This window comes from Coptis chinensis, chromosome 1, assembly GCF_015680905.1.
Source record: "Coptis chinensis isolate HL-2020 chromosome 1, ASM1568090v1, whole genome shotgun sequence".
NCBI classification, from domain to species: Eukaryota; Viridiplantae; Streptophyta; class Magnoliopsida; order Ranunculales; family Ranunculaceae; genus Coptis; species Coptis chinensis.
Window position 1 is genome coordinate 79,210,984 of NC_141456.1, and position 25,622 is coordinate 79,236,605.

General features: G+C 36.6%; 1 long non-coding RNA gene across 1 annotated transcript; it reads right to left on the bottom strand.

The window, feature by feature from the left end:
* Nucleotides 1-7,362: 7,362 nt before the first annotated feature.
* Nucleotides 7,363-9,636, bottom strand: LOC147525326 (uncharacterized). The gene is made up of 2 exons (XR_015197986.1): nt 9,534-9,636; nt 7,363-7,596 (listed from the first exon to the last, which is right to left on the bottom strand). It is a non-coding gene; the product is annotated as an uncharacterized LOC147525326 (long non-coding RNA).
* Between the last annotated feature and the right edge of the window lie 15,986 nt (nt 9,637-25,622).

Genomic DNA, 25,622 nt, shown 5'->3' on the forward strand with positions numbered 1-25,622 from the left:
GTAGGGACAATTGGTGGGGTAACTATAGACATAGTTACTTTGTTATCAACCACTCTCCCAGAATAGAGAGTGGAGATGGCATTTAGCTTACCTACGTTTTCATTTTCCGTACTAGTATTACCATTTACCTCAAAGGCTGTGTTTGTTGTTTTAGGATTAGCTATCGCTTGTCCTGGAAACACAATTTTGGGTTGCACTTTCTCTTGAGCTAACTGCTGTAAGAAAAGTTGGATGGCTTGTAAAATCTGTTGTTGAGATTGCATAAAGGTATCCAAACGATTCGGTTGTGGAAGAGTGTTAGCTATAGGTTGTGTAAAAGGAACTATGTCACGTTGATTATTAATGGGTGGATTTTGATAGTTATTATTTACCAGAATAATACCTCTATTAGCATTATAATTATTATAATTACCCTGACCTTGTACTTGACCTTGTCGTGGTTGCGCTTGGTTGTTATAATTATTATAATTACCCTGACCTTGTCTTTGTCGTGGTGGAGCTTGGTTATAATTGTTTGTTTGCCTAACATTTTGATTATTAAACCCTGGAGGTGTTACTTGTTGATTATTTCTCCAACTGAAGTTGGGATGTTGTCTCCAAGGGGCGTTAGGAATAGGAAAACTATTAATCGAGCAAACATTATCTTGTTGTGACTGTTGTTGTTCATAGGCGAGAGGACAATAGGAGTCGGGATGCTCTAGACTCAAACATAAATTACATGGATTGGAGTTGACATTCATGATGGGGATCGGCATTTGTTGAACAGAAATAGTCTCTGCCTTTTTAGTTAGAGATTCGATTAAATTTTTAAGTTCCGGATCGGGTTTCATCTCAAACATACCGGCGGCCTTTACTGTTGTAGAAGAACTAGCGGAACGGGAGAAATTGTCACTACCCCCGTAGTTATTATTACGCTTAGTTTGATCTTCTAAAAATTTATAAGCCTCTGAGGCTCCCTTACTTACGAAACTACCCCCATTCATTATGTCAAGCACCTCTTTGTGGTGCTGTAACAATCCCTTGAAAAAGGCACGAACTAGTGTGTCCTTCGCGAGGTTATGGTGTGGACACTCTCTAAGTAGATCGGTGAAACGATTCCAAGCCTCTAAAAATGATTCATGAGGATTCTGTCGAAAGAAATGAATCTTGGAAAGCATTTCATCGGTCTTCAGTGGTGGGTAAAAATGTTCCATAAATAGTTGAACAAGTTTAGCACACGAGTCCACAGAATTTGGCGCTTGGGAAGTTAACCAAGACGCCGCCTTATCGGCTAAAGTGAAAGGAAATACCCTTAGTTTAATTTGTTCAGTACCAACCGTAGGATGGTGGAATGTAGTAAGGACTTGGTCAATCCTACACATGTGCTGATAAGGCTTTTCATGGTCTAACCCATGAAAAACGGGTAACAAATTTAATATATTTGGGGGGATTCAGAAATCTCCCACTGGGTCTGATAGAACGATGCAAGATTTAGGGTTATCGTTCAAGGCTTTGTAAAAGTCAGAGAGAGGAGACTCTCTTTCTTTAGCCATTACTTTAGGTGGTGTGTGTGGTATATTAGTTAAAGGTGTAGTCGATGGTATACTAGAAAGGCGTGTTTGTTGACGTTGCCGGTTGATTATGTTAGGCATTTTTCTTCGGCCTGACCTTAATCTCATGCAAGGCTAAGCCAATCTTAAGGAACACAACAACACTCCAAACAATCCTGATATACTAGTATGAACCTCTAACAGGAGATGCGAGGTGTGGAAGAAAAGAGTACCTGAATGCCTCCTTGCTTCGCTTATAAATAGCGTCTTGGTTACGCGTGCTCAGTGTGTATAACAAGTTACAACACTGAAAACTATGAAAAAATAGAAATTTGAAACAAACCTGTGAAAATCGGGTAGTTTCAGCAGAGGGCGCAGGTAGCACTCAGAATAGGCTTAAGTAGGGCGTAGGTAGCGCTCAGGTTCGAGCTGGAGTTCCAAGCTCTTGGGCGCAGGTCGCTCTCCAATTTAGCCTTGGTGGGGCGCAGGTAGCGCTCAGGGAAAACCTCAAGGTCCAGGCGGTTCAGCGTGGGGCGCCAGAGTTTTTTCTTGGGCAAGCGCCGGCTTCGAAAAGAGTGGAGTTCCAGCGCCATGCTGGTCGCGACTCAATTATGCCTACCCAGTGGGGTCACATCTCGAGTAATTTCTCGAGGAAAATTTTCAGTGCTGAAATGGATAACCACAGTGAGAATCAAACAAGGGTGGGTAGGTTATGGGACTTTGGAAAATTAACAATTCTAAAGAAAACAATGCTAAAGGCAACTAAGATGGCAGCGGCGCCATTTGATAAACGTAAAAATGATAGTTTTACTAATGAATAAAGCGATGAAACTCTAAACGAAAGTAAAACTACAAACTGAACTTATACTAGACTTATCAAAGATTTCTACTCTCGATACTATTGAAGTAGAGTTGGAATAGAAGATTCGTTCTACTCCTAGTTCTTTAGCATTCAAGTTTCCTATGACTATCAATCATACCAAAGTCAATGAGAGAATTTTGAATTATACTATGAAATGCTACGGAATACTAAGGTTTGAATCTAGAATAAGAATTAGGGAGGAATTGAATCCACCTTGAATCCAACTTAAGAAACTAGCATAGATTGTTGTAATCCAATTCTTACGTTCTTACAGAAAGGATTGGTTGTTCTAATCCTTAATTATACATGGGTTCTCTACCAATTCATAACTAGCATATGAGGAAGTCCACCCATTCTCATGGAGAATCATATCCCTTCTAGAGTGGAATATAGTAGACTCTTACAACGTTTCTACGCAACACAATCAAGTTTTCACCAAGGCTTCATCAAACCCCTCTAATGGAGGTTTAACCTCGCTTCATCAAACTATCATTTCCAAATGAAATTGAATAAGATATAATATAAAAATTCTACCTTTAAATTTGCCTAACAAGGGAGTGGGACGCGCTCTTGCCTTGGACGATATATTTCTACGCGGGGCGCGCTTAGTGTATTTCTGCAAAAAAATTAGTTTCTGAAGCAAACAACCATAGTTAGAACCAAACAAGGGTGGGTGGGTTTAATGGGATTTTGGTAGGATTAATAGTACTAAAGGAATTGAATCTAAACAAAACTAAGACGGCAGCGGCGCCATTTGATAAAGGTAAAAACGATAGTCTTACATACGAATAAGTAATTAAACTCAAATGTAAGTAAAACTAAATGCAACTTTTTACATTTTTGTATCAAAGATTCTACTCTCGTTATCAATGCAATAGTTGGAGTAGAGAATTCGTTCCACTCCTAGCTCGTTTAGATGTAAACACTTCCTAGTTTATGCAATTCTAACAAAAATCAGTGAGAGTTATGGAATTAAATTTAATTACGATGGTGAATTAACTAATCAAGATGTGATAAATGAAATGACGGTAATTCAATACTAAGATGACAATATGAGAAGGAATTAGGGGAATTTGATTCCACTTTGATTCGACTTAATAAACTAGCATAGAATTCATTGTAATCCTAATCTTTACGTTTTCACGTAAATGTTAGGTATTTCTAATCACTAATTATTCATGGTAATCTCTACCAACTAATAACTAGCATGTGAAGCAATCAAACCCATTCTCATGGTGAATTAATTACTTTCTAGAGTAGAATAGAACATTACAACTATTTCTATGATAATACAATCAAGTTTTCATCAAGGCTTTCTCAAACCCCTCTAATGGAGGTTTAGCCTTGAATCATTAAACTATCATTTCTGGAATAAGAACAACAAGAATAAGACATTATTGAAAGAGTAACAATTACTTATTTAACCAAATTGAAAAAGGGTCTAATGTTCAAAACTGAATTAAAACTAATTTAGATCTAAGTTTATGAATAACTAACTAAGAAATTAAGACTAACTAAGTATTTAATTATAAAAACTCAGTTGAAATGTAAAGCTAATTCTTTATTATAAAACTAATTCTAATTCTAAAAAAAAATTCCTTGTCCTAAAACTAATTACTTGGATATAAAACTAATTTCTTTATCTAAAACTAATTACTTAAGAGTTAAGTCTTAGTCCTCTTTAGATAGAAGAGGCTAGATCCACAATTTCGTGCATGGCTTAGGAGCCATGTTTTGGGCTGGAAAATCGAGCCTAAAACTTCATTACTTCAGTCTACAAAGGGGTTTTCATCTAGAAATGACTTCAATAGCCTTTTCGTCCACTTCTGCTCGTCTAATTGGGTTAAGGCTTGGATTATTAGAAAGCTCGTTCCGAGCCGGTCGTTTTAACGTATGGTAGGTCCAATTCCAAGGTTTTAGTCCAAAAATACAGCCTGCGGAAGTTCTGTTGACTTTTGTGTGCTATTTTTGCCCGCGTTGACTTTGGCTTTTCAGCTTTGACCAGGCTTTAAAAAGGTTCTTTCTCCTTGAATCTTGGCCTTTAATCATAGAACTTCTTAGCAACCAACTTTTTCTCCTTTATCTCGCAAAAAGGACGCATTTCTTTACATATTTGATTCCAATGCCTGAAATACATAAGAACTCGATAACAATACTAACTCTTACTTATTAATCACATAATTGGTCAAAAAGTAATATTTGTAAAGGGTTAAAACTACAGTTTTGGGCTCTTATCAGGGGCATTGAATTTATGGTACCCTTCCCTATTTTTCAAGGTTTTCTCTACATTCTAGTCGATGTGGACTATGTGTCCAAATGGATTGAGGCACTCGCATGTTGTTCAAATGACCATAAGACTGTCATGAAATTTATAAAAGAAAATATTTTCTCTTGTTTTGGTGTTCCCAAAGCTATCATCAGTGATGGGGGTACACATTTTTGTAATAAAATTTTTGGGTTTTTAATGAAAAGATATGGAGTTACTCACAAAGTTGCTGCTCCATATCACCCACAGACGAGTGGCCAAGTGGAAGTCTCCAATAGAGAGATAAAGTCCATTATGGAGAAAACTGTCAATCCCTCAAGGAAAGACTGGTCTCTCCGCTTATCAGATGCCTTGTGGGCATACCGAACGGCCTTTAAGACACTTATAGGGATGTCTCCTTACCGCATCGTTTTTGGAAAACCTTGTCATTTGTCAATTGAACTTGAGCATCGTGCCCTAAGGGCCATCAAAATCCTCAATTACAATATCAACGCGGCAGGCGAGAAGCAAAAACTGCAATTAAATGAGCTTGAGGAGATTCGGAGTAATGCTTATGATCTCTCAAAATCCTACAAAGCTAATATGAAAAGAGTACACGACAAGCACATTTTGCGTAAAGATTTCAAAATTGGCCAAAAAGTTTTACTTTACAACTCCAGATTACACATTTTTCTTGGCAAATTGAAAACACGATGGTCTGGTCCTTTCATTGTGTCAGCTGTGACCCATTATGGGGCAATCTCTTTGCTTAATCCACAAGATAACAACGAATTTCAAGTAAATGGACAACGCCTCAAACATTACCACGAGTTACGCTCCCCAACTGTTGAACAGACTCTTCTTCAAGATCCAGTCTACATAGACTAGATGTTTCGTTTGACGTACTCAATTTTGTTTTTCTATAAAGGGTACGTCAATTTCGGTAGCTGGGCCATCTTCTATTTTATGATCTAAAAATTACCTGGAAGTGTGTGGTTGCAAGCGCCGGAGTCGTAGTCCACAAAAAACTCTACTTCAGAACTGAGTATAAATGTCTTCTGAAACAGGAGCAAACGTTCCTACTGGTAAATGATGGGTTCCAAAAATTTCTCATCCTTCTTTCTCCACTCTTTTCTACTCTCTACCTCGCAAACTACAGCTAATCATTTGGTGCAAGTCTTACTCATCACGAATAGGTAATGGTTGTAGTACTTTTGCTCGTAAACGACGTGAACGAAGGATGGGGTGGTGTATGCATTGTCAAACACCTTTCTGTCTAGGTCTTGACTTCCTATCCAATACTAGCCAGTATAAGGTATACTTTTGTCTGACACCAGCTGAGCAGGATAAACTTCGTCTTGAGGATCTGACGTTAAAACACTCGCAAACGTCTTGAGGATCTAACGTTAAAAGACTTGACTCGTCTTGAGGATCTGACGTTAAAAGACTCGCAAATATCTTGAGGATCTGACGTTAAAAGACTAGATTCATCTTGAGGATCTAACGTTGAAAGTCACCTTGTATATATGTATATATTGTTGTCTTTTAAAATTTCCCTTGCATTAAGCTATACAGATAAAGATTCATGTTCAACCTCGGATGTTGCCTACTTGGAACACGTATGGGCAATGGATTCAACCAGGCCAACCCCTAAAATTGGTTACTTTAAGTTCCCTTTGGGGCGGTTTGAGGATAGCCGTATGTAATAAGGGTAATATTATTAGGTTGTAGCGCGCACGGTCTAGGATGGTACCGTCCTGCCCCTAGACGCATAATACATAAAGGTGAAGCTACAGTTTGGCTGGATTGGGTTCCCTCCAGAGCCGACATGACAATTGCCTAAGAATTTAGATGGTGACTCTTCTGGACATCCAGTGTTGTTCACATTAATCTCCCTTGTACAGAAATAAAGCCATTAAAAAAAACCATTGTTTATAAATAAAACATCCTTCCTTCCTTTCAAAAACTCTTTTGGCCTTTGAGCATACCACATATAATTGGATGACATTTTTCGTGTCGATCATTTCAGTAGCTCATTTATCCAATTCGGGGTCCGAACGAGTTATGTGTGTGCGTTTACATTTTTAAGGCTTAATTTGGGCTTTAGGATGCTTTGGGCTTGGAAAAAATTTGGGCCTGACCAAATCTCGTGATTCTCGGCCCATTTATAAACCAAGACAACTCACCACGCGTCACCACTACATCATTTATTCTTCCACAAAATTTGGATCTCGTCCCTTCCCATTCCAGTCTCGCACGAAACAACCCCAAGTAAAATCCAAGTCTCGCGTGTGACCACCACAGATCATATCGAATTCTGTCCTGCCACCAACTTCAATTTCTTCCCCTAATCTCAAATCAATACCCATCCTCTTCCTGCGATCACAAAATGAACGAAAACAGGTGAATCTAAGTCGAAAAAAACTTTTAGATCCCTATTTGAAAGTGGGATGTTTGCTCCATTTTTTTATACGGAAATACACTCTAGAGGATGGGAGTATCTCTTGTATGCTAATGGCGGGATGTATTCAACGGATTTGGTATTGAAGTTCTATAATTGTCATAGCACGAATTTCTAAATAATTACAAAGTGAATATTTGAAATATAAATATTTCAAACATCGCTATGTTCAATTGTCTAAAAACTCAGGCTATGACGGGGTGGATACAACACATGCCAAAACTGAAAACCCACATCATAAAGAATCAACTTAACAACAATAATCTCCAAAATTTCTCAATTTCACTTTATTAAAAGACTATCTTCCATCCAAAAATCCTCAATATAAAACTCTAAGAATAATAGGTCTTCAACATCGTATTCTCATGTCATATGAATATGAAACTACGTTATTACATACTTCCAAAAAGATCAGACCTAATAAAAATAAACTCCCGGAGTGCTCCAGAATCAAATCCAAATCAAAACGCCTTGGTTCCACTGCCTTCCACCTATGTTCCTAAGAACACACCCACGTTGCCAAAACAAAGAAAATATGGGTCAGCAAAATGGAATTTGGTAGTATAAGTAGACTAACCACATATAAACATATCATACTTTAATTATCCAAACAAACACTTTAAATATATTATAACTTAAACATTCTCAGCTTGGAAGACATGTAGTTCCGTCATTTCAATCGGCATAGTTTCTTCCCAAGCAAGACTTCCATTTTATTAACTCATTATAATAACTCATTTTAATAACTCATTTTAATAACTAAGTAATTGAATTAAAACTTACCGATATCCAATGCTGTATAAGGGTAGGACCGCGTCCCTACACAAAATATTATTAAGTCCTACCCTCCTGCAAAAGAAAGTTAGAACTTTTATATAACATATGTAGATATCCTATAGGTATTCAAAAGCAAGTCCAAGCACACTCGCACTATCAAAGAATACAACTAACCCTCAAGGCGAATACCTTAGTTCCTCTCTAGGGCAGTCCAAACAATCTAGTCATTCATGGCACATTTAATGAATACCCGGGTCATTCATGGCACATTCAATGAATACCCATTTATAACGCTAACGGGCCATTTATAGCACATTCAATAAATACTCACCTAACATATGACATCATCAGTCATAAAACTCCTTTCCAAAACTTGCGACGTGGAGAGATTCAAAAAGAGTGGTTAATTTGTTTACGCATTATTGAACTTTATTGCATATATTATTTCAGAGAACGAAGGAGTATCTTGTTTCTTGTATTATTGTTTATGCGTTATTAATTAGATTGATGTCTAAGTAACATAACGTCGTATATCATAAAAGCTGAAATATCACATAGTAGTTAATACACGTACACACGTATATAGAAGGGTCTTAGCTTAAAGACAAGCATGCTAATAGCCCTAGACCTATCCTAATAGACCTAATCTTAGTCAAGTCAAAGGTCAAATTGGGTCAACTGGTCAAAGTCAACCCTGGTCAAAGTCAAAGTCAACCTACCAAGGGTTAACAGCAGTCAACCAGCCAAGTCCACAGCAGTCAACCAGTCCCAAACTCTTCTAACCCAAAAGCCCAAAGTCTAAGGCCCAAAGTCTAAAACTAAAATCCAAAATGAAATTTCAAAAATTAAAACAATCAAGCCCACGTTTTTAGTTCGGCCCAAGCCCAAACCAAAACTAAAATCGCACTGTTCATCTTCCTCCTCACAGCGCCTCTCCCACCAGTCAACCACCACCAGCCACCGCTCGCCACCACTTTTTAACCTAGCGGTTTCATTCCTTTTGAAAACCCCTACATACCTATACCAACCAATCTCAATTCCCTTATAATGTGTAAATCTCGATTTGACGCCATTAATGCTCTGCAAAAGCTCCCAACAACACCCCAAACCATATACATCGACCCAACCATCAAACCTTTACTCCCCAGACATTAATCATCATTCAAGCATCAATAAAAAACCAAATTAACCAAAGTTCACATAATCTCTCAAGGATTTCTTTTATACGCCATTAACAGAGTTACAAAGCTTCAACAGCCCCTCTGCCAACCTCCATTACACAACCAAACCAACATTCAACCATCACAGTTCACCCAACCACCGATTCTACACCCCACCTTACCCATAAACCAAACAATCACAGTTAATTCAAATAACAACGCATATATAATTACCTATGTCGACCACGACATTTACAGTAATCATAATCAATTATGTACTCGTTTTGTTTCAAAGGATCGGGGCATGTTTCCTGGAGACAAAGTTTATTCTTCAATCCATAAACGAGATATAAACACACTTAACATTAAATTGAATACAGCACTAAAACCAGTACTAAAACTGAAACAAAACACAGTATAAGCACAGACCATTGTCAGCATCGTGAAATCAACAGTAAACGAGAAATTTAGAAAAATCCATAATAAAATATCTACTTACTGTTTGTAAACCGAACAGCTAGATTTCCGAAAGCAGAAAAATCCTGATAGACCGAAGTCGGCAGTCACACGAAGAAGACGGTCTTCCTCGTTCGAAACTTTTTTTCTTTTTACTCTTACACAGCAACCCCTCACTGATGTTACTCTCCTTTCTATTTTATTTATTTTTCTTTTTTTTTTTTCTGGGTAAAAACTCTCTGTGTTTTTAAAAAAACTCCGTGAACTCCTTTTTGTTTTCAAACTCCCCTAAAAACAAGGAATGAAAGTTATCTCTTAACCCTACTGGGTTTCCTATCCTTACTAATATATATCCTATCTTTTGTTTTATCTATTATCTATTATTATTATTAGGAAAAATAAAAGATAAAACACGGGGTGTTATAATAATAATGGCGTCTTTAATGGTGACAATTTTTGGGTCACCATCGACGACGTGCTACGCCAAGTCACACCCGCCTTGATATCCGGGATCATGGGAATACCTTTGGTCGATCACGTGCTGACTCAGTAGCAGTCCGTGTATCCACAGACTTACGACCTCATGCTTGACACGCTAATCGAGGGCGAGTATAATATGGATGGGAAATGCGCGTATCAATGTTCTGTGCGGCGGAACTAGTTTGTCGTGACTCAATGGTTGGGTCAGAATGTCATTGGCACCTCTAAACCATCTGACATTAACAAGACATTTCTGCACCTACTCTGGGTCCTCCAAGAGCGAAAGGCTAACTTCTGCATAGTGACCTTTCTATTCGACATCATTACGCATGCCACACTCAGGTCAGCCCCTCTTGCCATTCTTGTCACGCAAGTTATGATTAATTTGGGTTTCCTATCTGCCACCCCATTAGTCCCTATGTTGCCATATGAGAATATGAATGTTTTCAAGAAGTGCATACTGTCCCCATGGGAACCCACAGCAAGCATGGCAGCTGAACACGATAACGTGGCTCCACCTCCCCCAGCCCCTCCACCTTTCTTTGATGAGGCAGCTATGAGCCATCCTATAGATGCCCTACGCGCTATGAACAGTGGCATGTGAGACATGTATACTCGAAATGTACATATGGAACATACCATGGGCAAATTCAGGGAGGATATGACCACTCACCATGAGTCGCTGACAGACACCATGGGCGAATTTCAGTAAGAAATGCACACTTCCATGAATGCATTTCAGGATCATATGACTACTCGCCAGAATCAGTTCCAGTGAATGCTCATGGCGAACCAGGACTAGGTGATGCAAACTCTAGGCGATATCCAGGAGCAGTTAGCCTCCATGGGAGCTCGTCCTGCACGTCGTCGCAGGACTCCTGGTTCTTCTTCAGCAGCCCCTGAGGATTCTCAGTAGATGTTTTATTTTCTCATACTTATATTTTATTTATGTCGGATATTTTATTTACGTGTTTGCATTTTAATTTTCCACCCTAGTATGTCTTTTATTTCCTACATTTTCCAAAAATTCTGCCTTGTCAAATATTATATTAGATCTTATATATCTCCAATATTATATTATATTATATTATATTATATTATATTATATTATATTTTATAATATATATATTATATATATTTTTATATATATACTTATATATTATATTATATATATATATTTATTTATTTATTTTTATATTTATTTTATATTTTATATTTTATTATTATTATTATTTTAATGTAACACATAACGGCGAGCTTTACCGTCCACTAACGATTTGCAAAACAATCAGAAAACGGTCATTACAACAATCACCAAAACGGTCAGAAAACGGCTCCATTTCCTTTCTATAAATAGAAAGTTCACCACATCCTTCATATTCAATCATTTCATCTTCTTCCCTCTACACTTTTTTTTAATTCTAATAACTTTTTTCTTCAAGTTCTTCCAAATCTTCCGCTTCATAGGTGTGCTAGAAAAGTTCGAGCAGTGGCAAATTGAATATGCTACTCAAGTTTTCATGCTTGTTAGTTTTATTATCGTAATGCTGTTAATCTGGCATATAGTCCTTTCTAATATATAGATTTGTATTTTGTTTTCCCGTTGTCATTATGGTGTGTTTTCACATCCATGTACGCTGTTACAACTTATTGTGAGATTACATTTACGTATTCTTTGTTCTTCTACTTACGCTACTTACGCTTAATCGGCTCAATCGGATGTGTCTAGTCTTATCAAAAGAGTGTCAAAAGAGTGTTAAAGTCTGGACCGTCAGATAAATTTCTAATTTGAACTCAATTTTTGGTAGGGTTAGACATGTTCAAAGGAGCTTATTTTTTGTGGAGATGATCTCCATGTTGTGGAGATCACATCCCTATAAAATAAGCTTTTAGTTCACTATGTAGGTAGGTAGGATTGCGTATGTCAATTGCGTATGTCATTTCTGAATGTCGACGTAGCCAACCCGATATATATATAAATTAGGAAGAGTACGCCACTCCTTGTAGTCGCATGCCCTATTCTTTCCCCTCCACACTACATCCACTTTTGCGCCTTGTTGAATTGATTATGAATATACAAGTTGGTCAAACTACCCAGTGAAACCTTCTCTCGTATATTCTATCTCTTCCCACGTTTGATTCACAGTCTCAGGGATTTGATTTTAAACGATCTTTTGGGCAAGCACCTCGATAGAATTATTTGAGAGGATACACGTGGTCTAACCACCTTGTGACACCTCGATCCGTGTTTTCTTAACTTTCAGATTGGTGCCTATTTATAGCAAGGCTAGCCACCTCCCAAATACAGTCTTCCCTTTTTCACTAAATTATCTTCACCACTCCATTCCTTCCATCATTAATGGCCCTCACTCGAATTTTCATGCCCGAGCAAAACTTTATGGACAATTTTCAGAGCGGTCTATTTCACCCATATTTTGATACTGAAATTTTACGTCGAGGATGGTTCCCTCTATTACCTCATAAGGAGGCACTTTATTCCAAAGAATTGGTCCTGCATTTCTATAAACACGGTTATTTCCAAAATGGGCAATTCTTTGTCCGTACAAACATATGTGAGCACGAATTGACTCCGAAAATCATCTCCGAGGTCCTTCAAATTCCCATAACAAACCCTGGGGTACACCTTCAGGATTCGCCATTCAACAATATAAGGCGTCTAATGTTTGCAACTATCCTTTACGGCGAATACAACCGAAAAAACTGGATTGTTTATAAGCGATCCTTGCAAAGGAACCAATTATCTATGATCCAATGGCTAGCCCATAATGTGCTCGGCACATCTAAAACTTCCGAAATAACAAAACCCCTCCTCCATCTACTCTGGGTACTACAAACTAAAAGCAATGATTTTTGCATAATTCAATTTATCTAGAACGCGATCGCACATGCCAGGAAACAGTCAGCTCCTTTGCCAACCATTGTGACAGTTATCATGGTGCGTTGGGGTTTTCCTATTATTGCTCCTAATACCTATCTCAGAATAGCTAACATTCTCACTATTCACTCAGTTTGTATGAATGGTTTTTGGACTCCCTACGTTGCAAAGAACCATGCCGGTGTAGAAACCGGCGAAGTTTGTTCCGCTGTCAACATATTTGCTGAAAATGCAATACACAACTTATTTAATCCTATGGAAGGCCTTCGTTTAATTCACCAAGGACTAATGACATTTTACACACGTCAGAACATCAACATCACTAGTCTTCTTGAATTTCACGACCTGCAGACAATACAAGGTGAGGAACAAGCACAATTCTTGCACAGCCACAACCAGTTCTTGGCAAATCACACTCTCATAATGGAGAACCAAGCTGATATTTACCAGACATAGAGCACCCTATTGCAACGGGCTGTTGCACAGATTGACTTCATCGAGAATCCTATAAATGGATTTCTCTCACCTAAGGATCCTCACTGTTACTTAGGCCATGACCCAAATTAAAATTTTCAAATTTATGTTCTTTGTCATTTTTCTTTTTAGTTTTTAGTATAGTGCAATTTTCCTATTGTAATAAATGTCATTTGTTTTTACTTAGTCATTTCCATCGTATTCTAATTTTTTGTTTATCTTTGTCTATAGGTGGTATCTTTCATCACACGTCTTCTGCAATGGCACCTCCAAAGATTATTCCTGAACAATCTTTCCATGCTTTGTTGAATTCTCCTACATATGGACATCTTTTCAGAGACCTTATCACCCAAGTTGGTTGGACCTCCTTCATTCTGCACCCTAAGCAGACATACTCTCTAGGTTTAGCAACTTTTTTTTATGATCATATGGAGAATACACCTGCATTTAATGCTGCATGTGGGTTCTTTTTTAACGGATTTGCAGTTCGTATTGGTAACACCAGACATCTCTTTTACGAGCCAACAGTTGCTATGGCTTTGGACCTTCCCTATAATCAGCCAACCCCCATTCAATACATCATACAAAACACCTTTAATCACTACTTTTGGGAAGATTTTGCCAGCCTCTATGGCAATGGCCTCACCTAAGTCATTGAACGTGACAAACCTGGACGATGGCCAGACAGAACAATTCCCCTGGCAAGTATGACAATGAATGTCGGGACTGCCATGTTATTTATTCTTTTGAACATCATGGGGGATTGGCATTTTTCCACTACTTCCAAATCAGCTTGCAAGATTTTCCATGCTCTCGCTCAACAACATACCGCCTTCAACATCACGAACCTCGTCATTAAGAACCTGAAAAGGGCTCGTCTTTTTTGACAGCATTATATCACTTTGCCAGTTACCGCATGTCGGCTAATGAGGACATTCTTCCCACAGTTTTCGGCCACTTTTCATGATTGGGTATGAGTAGATTCTATGTGTCCGACGAACAGGATAATTCGTTCTTTGAGATTTAGGGTCTGGCTCGGCGCTCTTCAAGGTACCTGAGGTACGTTCGTTGCTACCCTAAAGACAAAGACATGATAGTTCATTTGGACACTTCTAGAAAGAGAAAGTGGAGCGAAGTTTGGCAGACCATGATAAACTGGCGTGACGCCAAGGGATGTCACTTCGATAGAGATGAAACGAGAATGGATATACCCTAATTCGTAATTAGGGCAGTGTAAATTGATGTACATATTTGTTGTTTTCCTTTTTGATGTGAAAATTAAATAACCTAACAGTGTCCTTTCCCTTTTGTGTTGTATATTATATGTGGTGTTAACATAATTTTCTATTGAAGATATCAGCTTTATTTGTGCTCAAGCCTCTTAGGTATATTCTTTCTTCCTCTTGACACTTTGAGGACACATTGTCCTACTGTTTGGGGGTGGTTAGAACCTTTCGCAAAAATTAAGCATTTATAGGTTGTATATAGTTTCATTTTCTGTCTAAATAAGTGTATTTAGTGACAAAGTCTCGTTTCCTTTTCATGATGAAAAATATCTAGAAATCTCACCCTAGCATTAGAATTAGGATTTGTTCTTAGAAACTTAAGTTAATACATATGCAATACTTTTTACATCTTTTCATGACTATTCATGCACTGACTGTCATTAAATGTACATAGCAGTAAGTTTCTGGGACCCACGGTTAGACAACTTAATTTCCATATCCTGTGAGAATCTAACTAAAAAGCCTCAAAATGTGTGATATATGAGTAATGACACAGATGAGTAGTTTTTCCGAATAGAGAAGTTCACACGTCTACTTACTTGATCACTATCCGAATCCTAGGCGAGAATTTAGGCCTTCTTTGGATCGATATAGCCAAGAATTCACATTTGTAAAAAAAAATTACCGCTAGTCGCCCCACTGAACCTTTCATTAAAATTTTCTACTTCACCAAAAATTCATTACCCATCTATTAACCACAAATAAATAATCCCACCTAGATGATGAGTATGAGAAATAGGATGAAGTGTGGAAAAATGAAGAGAAAAACTTGTCACAAATCAAAATCAGTTACATACTTCAGAAGAAAAGAAAAAGAAAAATAGAAATATGTTTCCAAAAATCAAAAGAAAAATCAAAGTTTGAATTTCCCCCAAAATCAAATCATAAGGGAATACAAAAGCTTGAAAAAGCTAAGTATGGAAACTCATGTTAGAAGCAGGAAAGAAAATAAGGATTTCTCTACTGTAAATATCTCAAAAACCTTATTCTCTAATACTTATCATTTTTGAATTTTCCATTCCACTTTCTTCTACACTACCACCTAAGCCCCATTGCACCTAATAAAAACCTCTAACTTAATTAGGAGTAAGATGGTGTGATAATAAGTAGTAGATGTGAATTCTCGACCTCGGCTCCTCTGACTGCCATTAAGTATGTGAGAAAACGTGTGCCCACTGCACATTGGAGTTAGCAAAACTTGAGTGGAAAAGTATGAGAGAATTTGTGTTTCGACACATACCTGTGAGAACCTACTTAAAGACGATATCCAAAAGGATCTAGAAATTGCCCTGCTCGTACATTTCATTGTAAAGATCACTGTATGCATGTTCATATGTAGATGTTTTGATTATTGTATGTATATTAACTTGAATTTCAAAAGAATTAATCCTTGTTTCCCCCGCTAGTGAGATGTATAGATATCTGAGATTAATTAAGGCCAGGGAACAAGCCTTTGTTAGTGAGTCATTGTAGTATAAATGAAGTTTGTGAGTATTTTCTTTGGAAAACTCTCACGAGGCTATAACTTGTCCACTAGGGAATTCCTAGTGGTTTAAGGCCTTGTTGTATATGGTCAATGCAACTGCACTCTGCGAAATGAGACTTAGTTTAGGACAACACATTTTTTGCCACTTATCATTTTAATGTCTCTTCTTTGCTTGAGGACAAGCCAAGTGCTATTTGGGGGTGGTGTGATATGCACCCAAAACTGTAATACTAAACCCCGAGAGACATAGCATTTTGGTTAATTATGTGTTTAATAATCATGAAATAATTATATATATTTTCGTACTTTTGCAGGTTTACGCAGTTAACATGAATATGATGATAAAACATGCATCAAAGTATGGGAATACTGTGCATACTTGAAGTCTTCCCACTCAGCCTCAGTGAAGCCCAACAGAGCATTACTAGAGCCGAAGATTCCAAAGGGACAAAACCAGTGCAGAATGGGTCCACGTGTAAAGAAGCTGCAAACTTCCGAAGCTCACATCTTTCAAACATGGATGCCGATTTCGACAAGTGAACTGCCAAAACAACCAGGGCGACAAGCTCAACGCAAAGACAGAAAGTTGTAAAAATACCAAATCCGAGTCGCCACTAGACACAGCACGTGGACCCACTTTGTGGGCCCACAAGACATGATGAGTCATCATACATCGACAAGTGGAAAGACACTTGTGTGCCACCTTGCAAATAAAGAAAAGACAAAACAAAAATTAATGTATGATTTGATGTTTGCAAATGAAGGAAAAACAAAACAAATTAAAACAAGAGAAGACAAACTTTGTTAATACAAAGTTTGGATTATTAGTAATTGGAAAAAGACAAAACATTAAAAAGGCTTCACGTGAGGGGGATATATATAGGATGGGAAGCTAGAGAAATAGAGACTTTAGACTTTACATCCTTGCTTTCATTTTTCCTTTCGTTGTTTTATTTCCTTCAGTAGCTTTTCATTCAAGCTTGGTATAAAATACTGTAAGTATAGACTTTAATAAAATTCATCTTTCTTCAAGTTAAATTCTTGTTCTTCATTTACTTATTGACTGTATACAGAAAGATCAATCAATCCATCAATGACCATGAGCTAAAATCCTCCCAAGGGGGAGGGTTAATGATGCTCATGTGAGGATCAGGTTGACACTTTAATGTTCTAGAATCACTACTTAGGAATTAGGTTTAGATTATGCATCCGGTCTTAAAATGATTGAGACTGACCAAGTTTGGAGTGTTGATGCTCCTGAACAGTCTCGCGTGAGACCCACTTTACACTAGGTCCAATCTCGTGTAAGACCCTATGGTGGCAGTTAGCCCTCTAGTTTGTCCAGCTGATGTAGAATCAAACCAGGAGCTGAATTGATATTCCAGAGATGAAATGTTAGTTCAACTCCTTATGCTAGTGAGATGGGCTCAGAGATGAGTGCATCTCACTAGGGATCGATACTCGACGCCATTTTGGGTTTGTCTATGAACTCGAGACGGGTTTGAGTTGTAGTGATATGGTACTCTAACTTTGGAAACTGATTTTCCATGATTATGATTAACCCTTTTCCTATATCTTTATCCCTATTTATTTTACGTAGAAATTAATCGTTGTTATTTTATGTTACTTGCATTACCGTTAATTTATCTAAACCAGATAAATAACCTAAAATCCTACTCACTAAAAGCTATAAATCCAATTGTGAACCTTGCCGAGCCCTAAGGTATGGACGATCCCTTACTCGACCTATCCTACCAACCCACGTGAGTAAGGTAACTTGACTAGTCGGACGTTTACGGACTTTGGACTTTGGACTTCGGACTTAAAAGGACAAAAACCGGAAATTACCATTTATCAACCATCCATATCAAATTCATATTCCACTTCACAATCTATCACAGACAAACTCTACCAAGAAATTGCCAAACAAACAATACTAATTCAGCAAATAACAACTACCTTATGTTTTCTCCAATCCGATTCAAATAATGCCACATCTGAGACTAATATTCTTCCCACTATTCCAGAACCCATCCAACAATAGAAACAAGGTGTTACTTTAACAAAGCCAATTGCTAAAGCCCATCCTGATACTCATGACTAATTAAAAACCCATCAACCTCCACCTGACTATCGTGAGAATTCCAGATTTTATGACGATGACTATATACCTGAAGTCACAATTTCTCTCACATGCCCTAATGCATCATCACCCATAAATGAGAAAACTCTGGCAGAAGAAACTCAAGAGCATGTATTGGACTCGACATACTCGGACAATGACATTGAGAAAACTATGAAGATCTAGGCAGAGAGGACAAAGAAAATGAGGCACTTGGAAAAGAGAGGGAATAAAATCTATGGTGGAAAGTAGATTTCAATTTAGTTTGGCTATTAAAGATATCGATGGAACAAATTTGTGACATCCTTACTATTGCAGATATGAACCACAATCTTGTGGAAACGCCAAAACTAGATGAAGAATTCTCTGAGTCCTCGAGATCATGTGAAGAACCACCACTTAACCATCACCATCCCAAATTAACACCTCTTGAAATCGAACCTCCATTCAGAAAAAATCCACCAATTTCTGAAGACTGCACAACGAAACTATTTCAAAGAAACCTCAAATTTGCACTTAAGCCAATTGCCTTTGAGATCATAATTTTCTAAACCTTTCTAGTAAAGAGACTTTGCCCAATATACAAACATAAGAGTCCATCATTTCAGTAGTTGAGAAACCTGATATGTCATATTCCCCATCATTTGAGCCTTATGAAGGACAGATAATACCAACCTCTCACTTTTTGAACAGTTCAAACATGACGGGTTATTGCATAAGTTCCATGATGGATTACATAAGCTTGCTCTTATCATTCTGCATATTACACTTCAAATGCATCACTTCATTCTATTTGGGGGTATACACCTTAATATGTTTTTCTATATTGATCCCCAACTGTTTAGGCTATTAGTATATAGTTAACAACATATCATCCATCTTATGCATAGTCTTGGGGAATCTGACTTAAAATGACCCCATATATAGTCTTAAATATCTGACTATATATAAAAGATTCATATTATGTTTTCTCGATGCATTCCATGGGAGTGCATCCTTATGGTAACCGAACCCTCCATTTGGAGTGTGTGGTTGTAAGTGCCGGAACCTTACTCCACGTATATCCTGCATGTTTTTTGTAAAACATTTTTTACTCATCGTTTGAGTAAGTGTGTTCCTATAGAGCGAGTATACAATTTTCTTTTTCTTTATTTTACATTTTTTTTTCAAAATAGTTGTTTTTTCTCCGTTCTCATTATGAAAGATTCTCGATATATCAATAGTTATGTGATTTTTCCAAAACAAAGCGGACAATGGATTCCACATAGACCAACCCTTAGAAGTACGCAATTTCTATTTTTATAAGGGCGGTTTGAGGATCAGTTATGTGTTACTAAGGGTCGCCCACATCACCATGTACTTTTTGTCTCAGCTTAAACCATATAGATACCAATTGTCCCTTGCTCAACAACGTATCATCACTTCAACTAGAATAAGTAATCCACCCAAATTTCACATGGAATGCTAATTCACAAACCCAACCACCTCCAGGGTTCGTTCACCAATCACGTCAAACCACCAAATACATTCAAACAAGGACATGGTACCTACAATAATCAGAACAGAGCATTGGTTCCATCCCATTTTAACCAAAACTACCAAAATCCACCAAAGAGACCTAGTTCCACCACCCACTAGTGTCCACTAAGATAAACCCTCCCATTACGTCTTGCACAGTAAATCCCCCAACACACACATAACTGAAGCCACAATCTGACTGGAATACTGGATTGGGTTCAATAAAAAGCTAACACGAAAGTTGTCTAAGATCCTGTTTTGTTTTAAAACTTAGCATTAGAAATCACAGCTTTTGTATGAGGTATCTTTATATAATCTCTACATAGTTTTCAAAAACTGAGGATATAAAAATGAAAATTATATGCCTCGGAGTAACCAAAATGATATCGGATCAACGTATAATTTTATCTTCTTGTCAAACCCTCTATATGGTTAGAGATGCATTTTGATTGAGAAAAACAATTACTTTGAAACACACCCACACACACACACACACACATTTCATATGCGTCCGTTTAGATAGTTGTTTACGTACTTTACATTTCACACTTTTTATTTCTTCACTTGTTAGTGTAATAATAGTCATGTATCATGCCAAAATTTTCCATTTTTCTTTTCTGCATTACATATGTTTTCAAAAATACAAAAATTCAAAAGGATTATAGTAAAATAATTATCCCTAGTACAATAAACCATGTATTTCTCATTCTATATCAAACAACCCATGCCCCAAACTTATTTGGGGGTGTCATATTTTCATCATGAAGAACAGAATACAGGTGTATCGCTGTTTTTGCTCATGTTTATATGGTAATCTCTTTCCTTATCTCTTCATACTTTGAGGACAAAGCATATTTCTATTTGAAGGTGGTATAGTAACATTTTGCAAAAACAATACATTTTTATGGTAGATATAATAGTATATTTCTTCCTTTCTAAAACAATTTTTGAAAAAGACCAAAAATATTTTTCTGTTTAGTATTAAAAGTCTTGTTTCCTTTTTCCATGATGAATAAAAAGTTTAGAAGTCTCATTATAGCAATAGAGTAAGAATTCGTTCTTCGAACTTAGACTAATATATATATATATATATATAATAGTTTCTGCATCTTTTCTTGAATGACATGCATAAGCATTTGATTGTATATAGCAATAAGTTTCTGAGATCAAGGTTATAACAATTAAGTTCCATATGCTATGAGAATCTAGCCAAAAGGCTCATCTGAATGATTATTGAGTGATAACACAAAGGATGTCCGGATAGAAAGACCACACGATACTTGCATGATCACCACGCCATATCCTGGGAGATAATTTAGGCCCTTTTTGGATCGATATAGCCAAATAAACGTTAAAACCCCAAAAAGATAGTTTTCCTCTAGTTACCCCTTTTAAGCCTTTACCATATTCTAAAAGCCTTTTTATTCTTCACCACAAATCCTTGACCCATTACAAAACACAATAAAAAGCTTACCCAGTTGAGGAGTTGAGAATTGGATGAATATCAGAAAAAGAGAAGAGAAGACCTTGTACAAGAACAGATTAGTTAGTTGCTTTGTAAAGAAAATAAACAAAAGAAAAGAAAAGACCTATAAAAAACCAAAACTCCAAAAAAATCAAAGGAGTCAAAAATCAAATCTCCCAAAAGTTCAAAATCAAAAGGAGACGATATCAGAAACAAAAGCAAAGTTAGAACTTCCAAAATTTCAAAATCATATGGAGTCACAAAGCCAAAGAATGAATCACAATTCAGAAGCAAAGAACAAAATGAAATTCTTCTCTAGTTACAAGTATCTTGAAGACCCAATTTCTTAACTTATCATATTTTTGTTTTCCCCCTTCCTTTTTGTTTCTAAAGCATCATCCTAGCCCCGTAACTCCTAATAAAAGACCTCTAGCTCAATTAGGAATATGATGGTGTGATAGTAACTAGATCAATCGACCCCAATTTCCTTTGAACGTCATTCGTGTATATAAAAAATATAAATGTCCACTGCATTTTAGAGAACGAAACTTGAGTGAATCTATCAGAGAGTTTGTGTTTTAACACATCCCGATGAGAACCCACCTTAAGGACGCTCTCTAAAAGTTTCAAAAATGACTCTGCTTTTGCATTTCATTACTCATGTTTTGCGCATTTATCTCTAGATAATTAAATTACTGTACATATATTATTCTAAGTTCAAAGGAGCTTGTCCTTATTCCTCGCTAATAAGATGTATAGACTTCTGAGAATAAATAAAGAGACAAGACCCTTTGTACTAGATAGAAGAAGTTTGTGAGTACCTTCTCTGGAAAACTCTCACGAGGCTTAAAGCTCGTCCACTAGGGAATTCCTAGTGGTTTAAGGCCTTGTTGCATATGGTCAATGCAATCACAGTCTGCGAAATGAGATTAGTTTATTTAATAATAAATCACTCATTTGTGATCTTAGTTTTTCTCTCATCTTTGCTTGAGGACAAGCAAAATGCTATTTGGGGGTGGTGATTAACTCCCAAATGTGCATTTTATTACCCTTACATTACTGCATTACAGCCCTTCTTACGCATAATGAAAAGACAACTCATTGTTTTTATTACTTTTTTCAGGTTACAGAGCAATTCAGACCATTTATCATAAAAGATGCATTTTAGCACAAAAACGAACCTTATTTACACTTATTATGAAGACTCAAAGCTGCTATGAAAAAGTGTTGAAAAATTCAAAGTCAAAGTAAAAGGTCAAAGGTCAAGGACTCAAAACCAGAGAACTGAAAGTCAAGTCCTTAACTCAGAAGACCAAAGATAGATGTCCTTGATACAAAAGAAGGTTTTTTCTAAAACCTAGCTTGATCAAGAAGAAATGAAAAAGTAGAAGAAAAAAGCAAACTTGGTGAGGTGTCTTGATTGTTGAGGGAGAGGGCAAATCAATCTTTTGTAAAAGTAGGGGTACAGTATAAAAACTCAAAAATAGGATGAGAGAATACACCCAGACTTATTTAAGTGTCATGTAGGAGTAGTGTAGAATTTATTTTCAAGTCATTTTACATTCAAGTTGTTTACTTTTTGTTATTTAATTCAATCAAGTTATTTCTTTCAAGTTGTTTTTCATTCAATCAAGTTATTTCCTTCAAGTTTGTTCTTCATTTCTTCAAGTTGTTTCTTTCAAGTTAGTATTTTCAATCATTCAAATAAACAAATCTTTTCAATGTTCTTCAATACAACTAGATTTAACTACACTAGTCCTAAAAGCTAAGAACCTACCTTTCTTCCATCAAACTCCCATTCATTTAAGTTCCAAACAATTTATAGTGAACCTCACTCACATCTTTGACCTCACAACTATAACTAAAATGTCAGGATGCCATTCTCTCTATCTTGCTATCTATCATTTCTTGTTATCTCCTTATCTATTCATTTCTTTTCCACCTAATGATTTTACCAAGTTACCCCTAAAATGGAGTGATGGGCCTAACCAATGGATAAGGATCAAGGACTTTGGTACATCGGGTTGGTTTTAAGCTCCATCTAAAACTTGAGCCCATTTGTCTTTGAGAACACATTTTTAATAAGCCCCATGGTGTGTACAGAGCGAATAGGCACATAACAACTTCAAATCCAAACCAAAAATAAAATAAAATAAAACGAGACCTAATTTCCTATTTCCTTATACCCCATTCTTTCATCAAAATCTCCTTCGGCTAATTAAAGGTGAGTTTCTTGTGATATTTGCTGATTACTACTCTTACTTACTTAGATTTTTTGTATTCGTAAAAGATGGATATTCAGTGTCCATATAATGAGAAGAATAGACAAAAAAGTTTGATGTCAAATCTGCCCAAAGACATTCTGTTAAAGACCTTGGAGCAATTTCTAGTCCATACATAAAACAATCTAAGACGAGTAAGTCCTCAATGGTCAAAGTGAATACTAGATCTAGATTTCGCTAATCACCATCTCCTTTGTTAGACACCTGGCATGCTGATTCTAGATAGAGAGAATTGGGACACTAAGTGTGACACCTATCAAAAGGAGAATGAAAATGGGGAGGTTGTCGTTCGCGATTTGAGTAATAAACTTTCACATATGGTAGTTTCTAGTTGTAACGGTTTAGTTTTGATCAAGCATGTGGCTCAGCCTCGCGATTTTTGTGTGGTCAGCCTTCTTACTAAGAAGTCAGTCATACTCCCTACACTCCCTAAGAATATAATTAATTGGACGTGTCATTATTATGGGTTTCAATGCATCCATGGTAAGGATTGCCACCACGGTCAAATGACACTTTTTGAATTCCTTTCTCTAAACAGGTCTTGGCAATGACTTCACCTACCTTCTTCGCTATTACCTGATGCAAGAAATAAAATAAAAAAAAGTAAAATATTGCTAAGATGATCACCTCACAACTTAGACATAGACAATACATTTCAAATATAAAAAAATCCCTTTTTAAAATGCACAAGGAAAAAATCGATATATAGGAGGGAAAAACAAATCTTCACAAAATGTCAAGGTCTAAGTAGAAAATGTGGCTTGTCTATAATTATATAGTACCTCACAATGATGACAAAAGGAGCATTTTTTATTTCTTCAGAAAATCTAGGATCAACCACATTGCGCTATGCCGATCATTGAGAAATACAATCATTGAGGCAATAAACATTCATACAATTTCTTACAAAGTCGTCATTCAGAAAATGAACGGAAATATAAGAGAGTGCATTCAGATCAGTAAACACAACTTATACCACCATATAAATTGGTTACAATGTTCCTCTTCCAAGTTTGCAGTTGGAAAACTTACAATTATAGAACCAGAGGTGTAATCAAATTCCTCGGCAATAGGTTTCTGCACTATAGAAGCTGAAGCAAGGGTATGCATCTTACTGTCATCTATCACCTGGACATACATATGTTTGTTGGAGCGGAAAAAACACAGCTGCGGCCTCTCTATTGTCCCCTCAACCTGAGAAAACAAGATTGTGAAAAAGGAAAGAGAAAATCACATGGATAATCACCCTATAAGGTGTGGAATGATATCCTCATATCTAAATCTTAATCCTACTAGATGTGAAATTTCTTCTTTTATTATGTTAGGGAAAGGTTTAGATATACACAATTAAAAAATGCATACTCATTAAAACTAAAAACATGATAGACTCACTTTCCTAAAGATAATATCCTCTTCATGAAGAACATGTTCATAGAAAATAAAAAACTTCATATAATTCACAAAAAACTTAACTACATGCAACATCGTGACAAGATTATCGTCCACTAAAAATATCCATTATTTTACTCTCTCACTAATAATTCTTTCTTTCTTCATATTTTATTTAATTTTCAGTGGGCCAGATGTCCGCTTATGAACGACTGTCAAACATGTTTTGTCATAGCATTACCTCTACATTCAACTGAAATTGAGGAGCGGGATCAACTTTTCATTCCTATTATGATTTGTCGCGTGATCGACTTCTGAATTCTATAAGGTAACTAGGTGAGTACCATTTATTTAACACCACTTATGAACTATGCTATAAAACAATGTAGTATTTTAGCCCATCCCCCCCTTTAGATCTAATTCAAACCAACTCTTCAAATGTTGCATGCCCATAGCACAAGTCATATCCTTGACTGTGATGTAGGTATTAATCATAAGCAGCAGTAATACCTGCAACACATTTCAATTCACATTAAGATTTAACATGTTCGCCGATAAGCACCCAAAAGTGTAGTTTAAACCCTTTATTAGTATTCTATTTAGGTCAATTTGTTTATAATAAATAAGAGTTAGTAATATTTACGTGTTTTTGTGTATTTCAGGTCTTGAAGCTATTTATGTGCTTAAAGATGCCATTTTGCATGGAAAATGAGTCAAGATGATTGCTGAGGAAG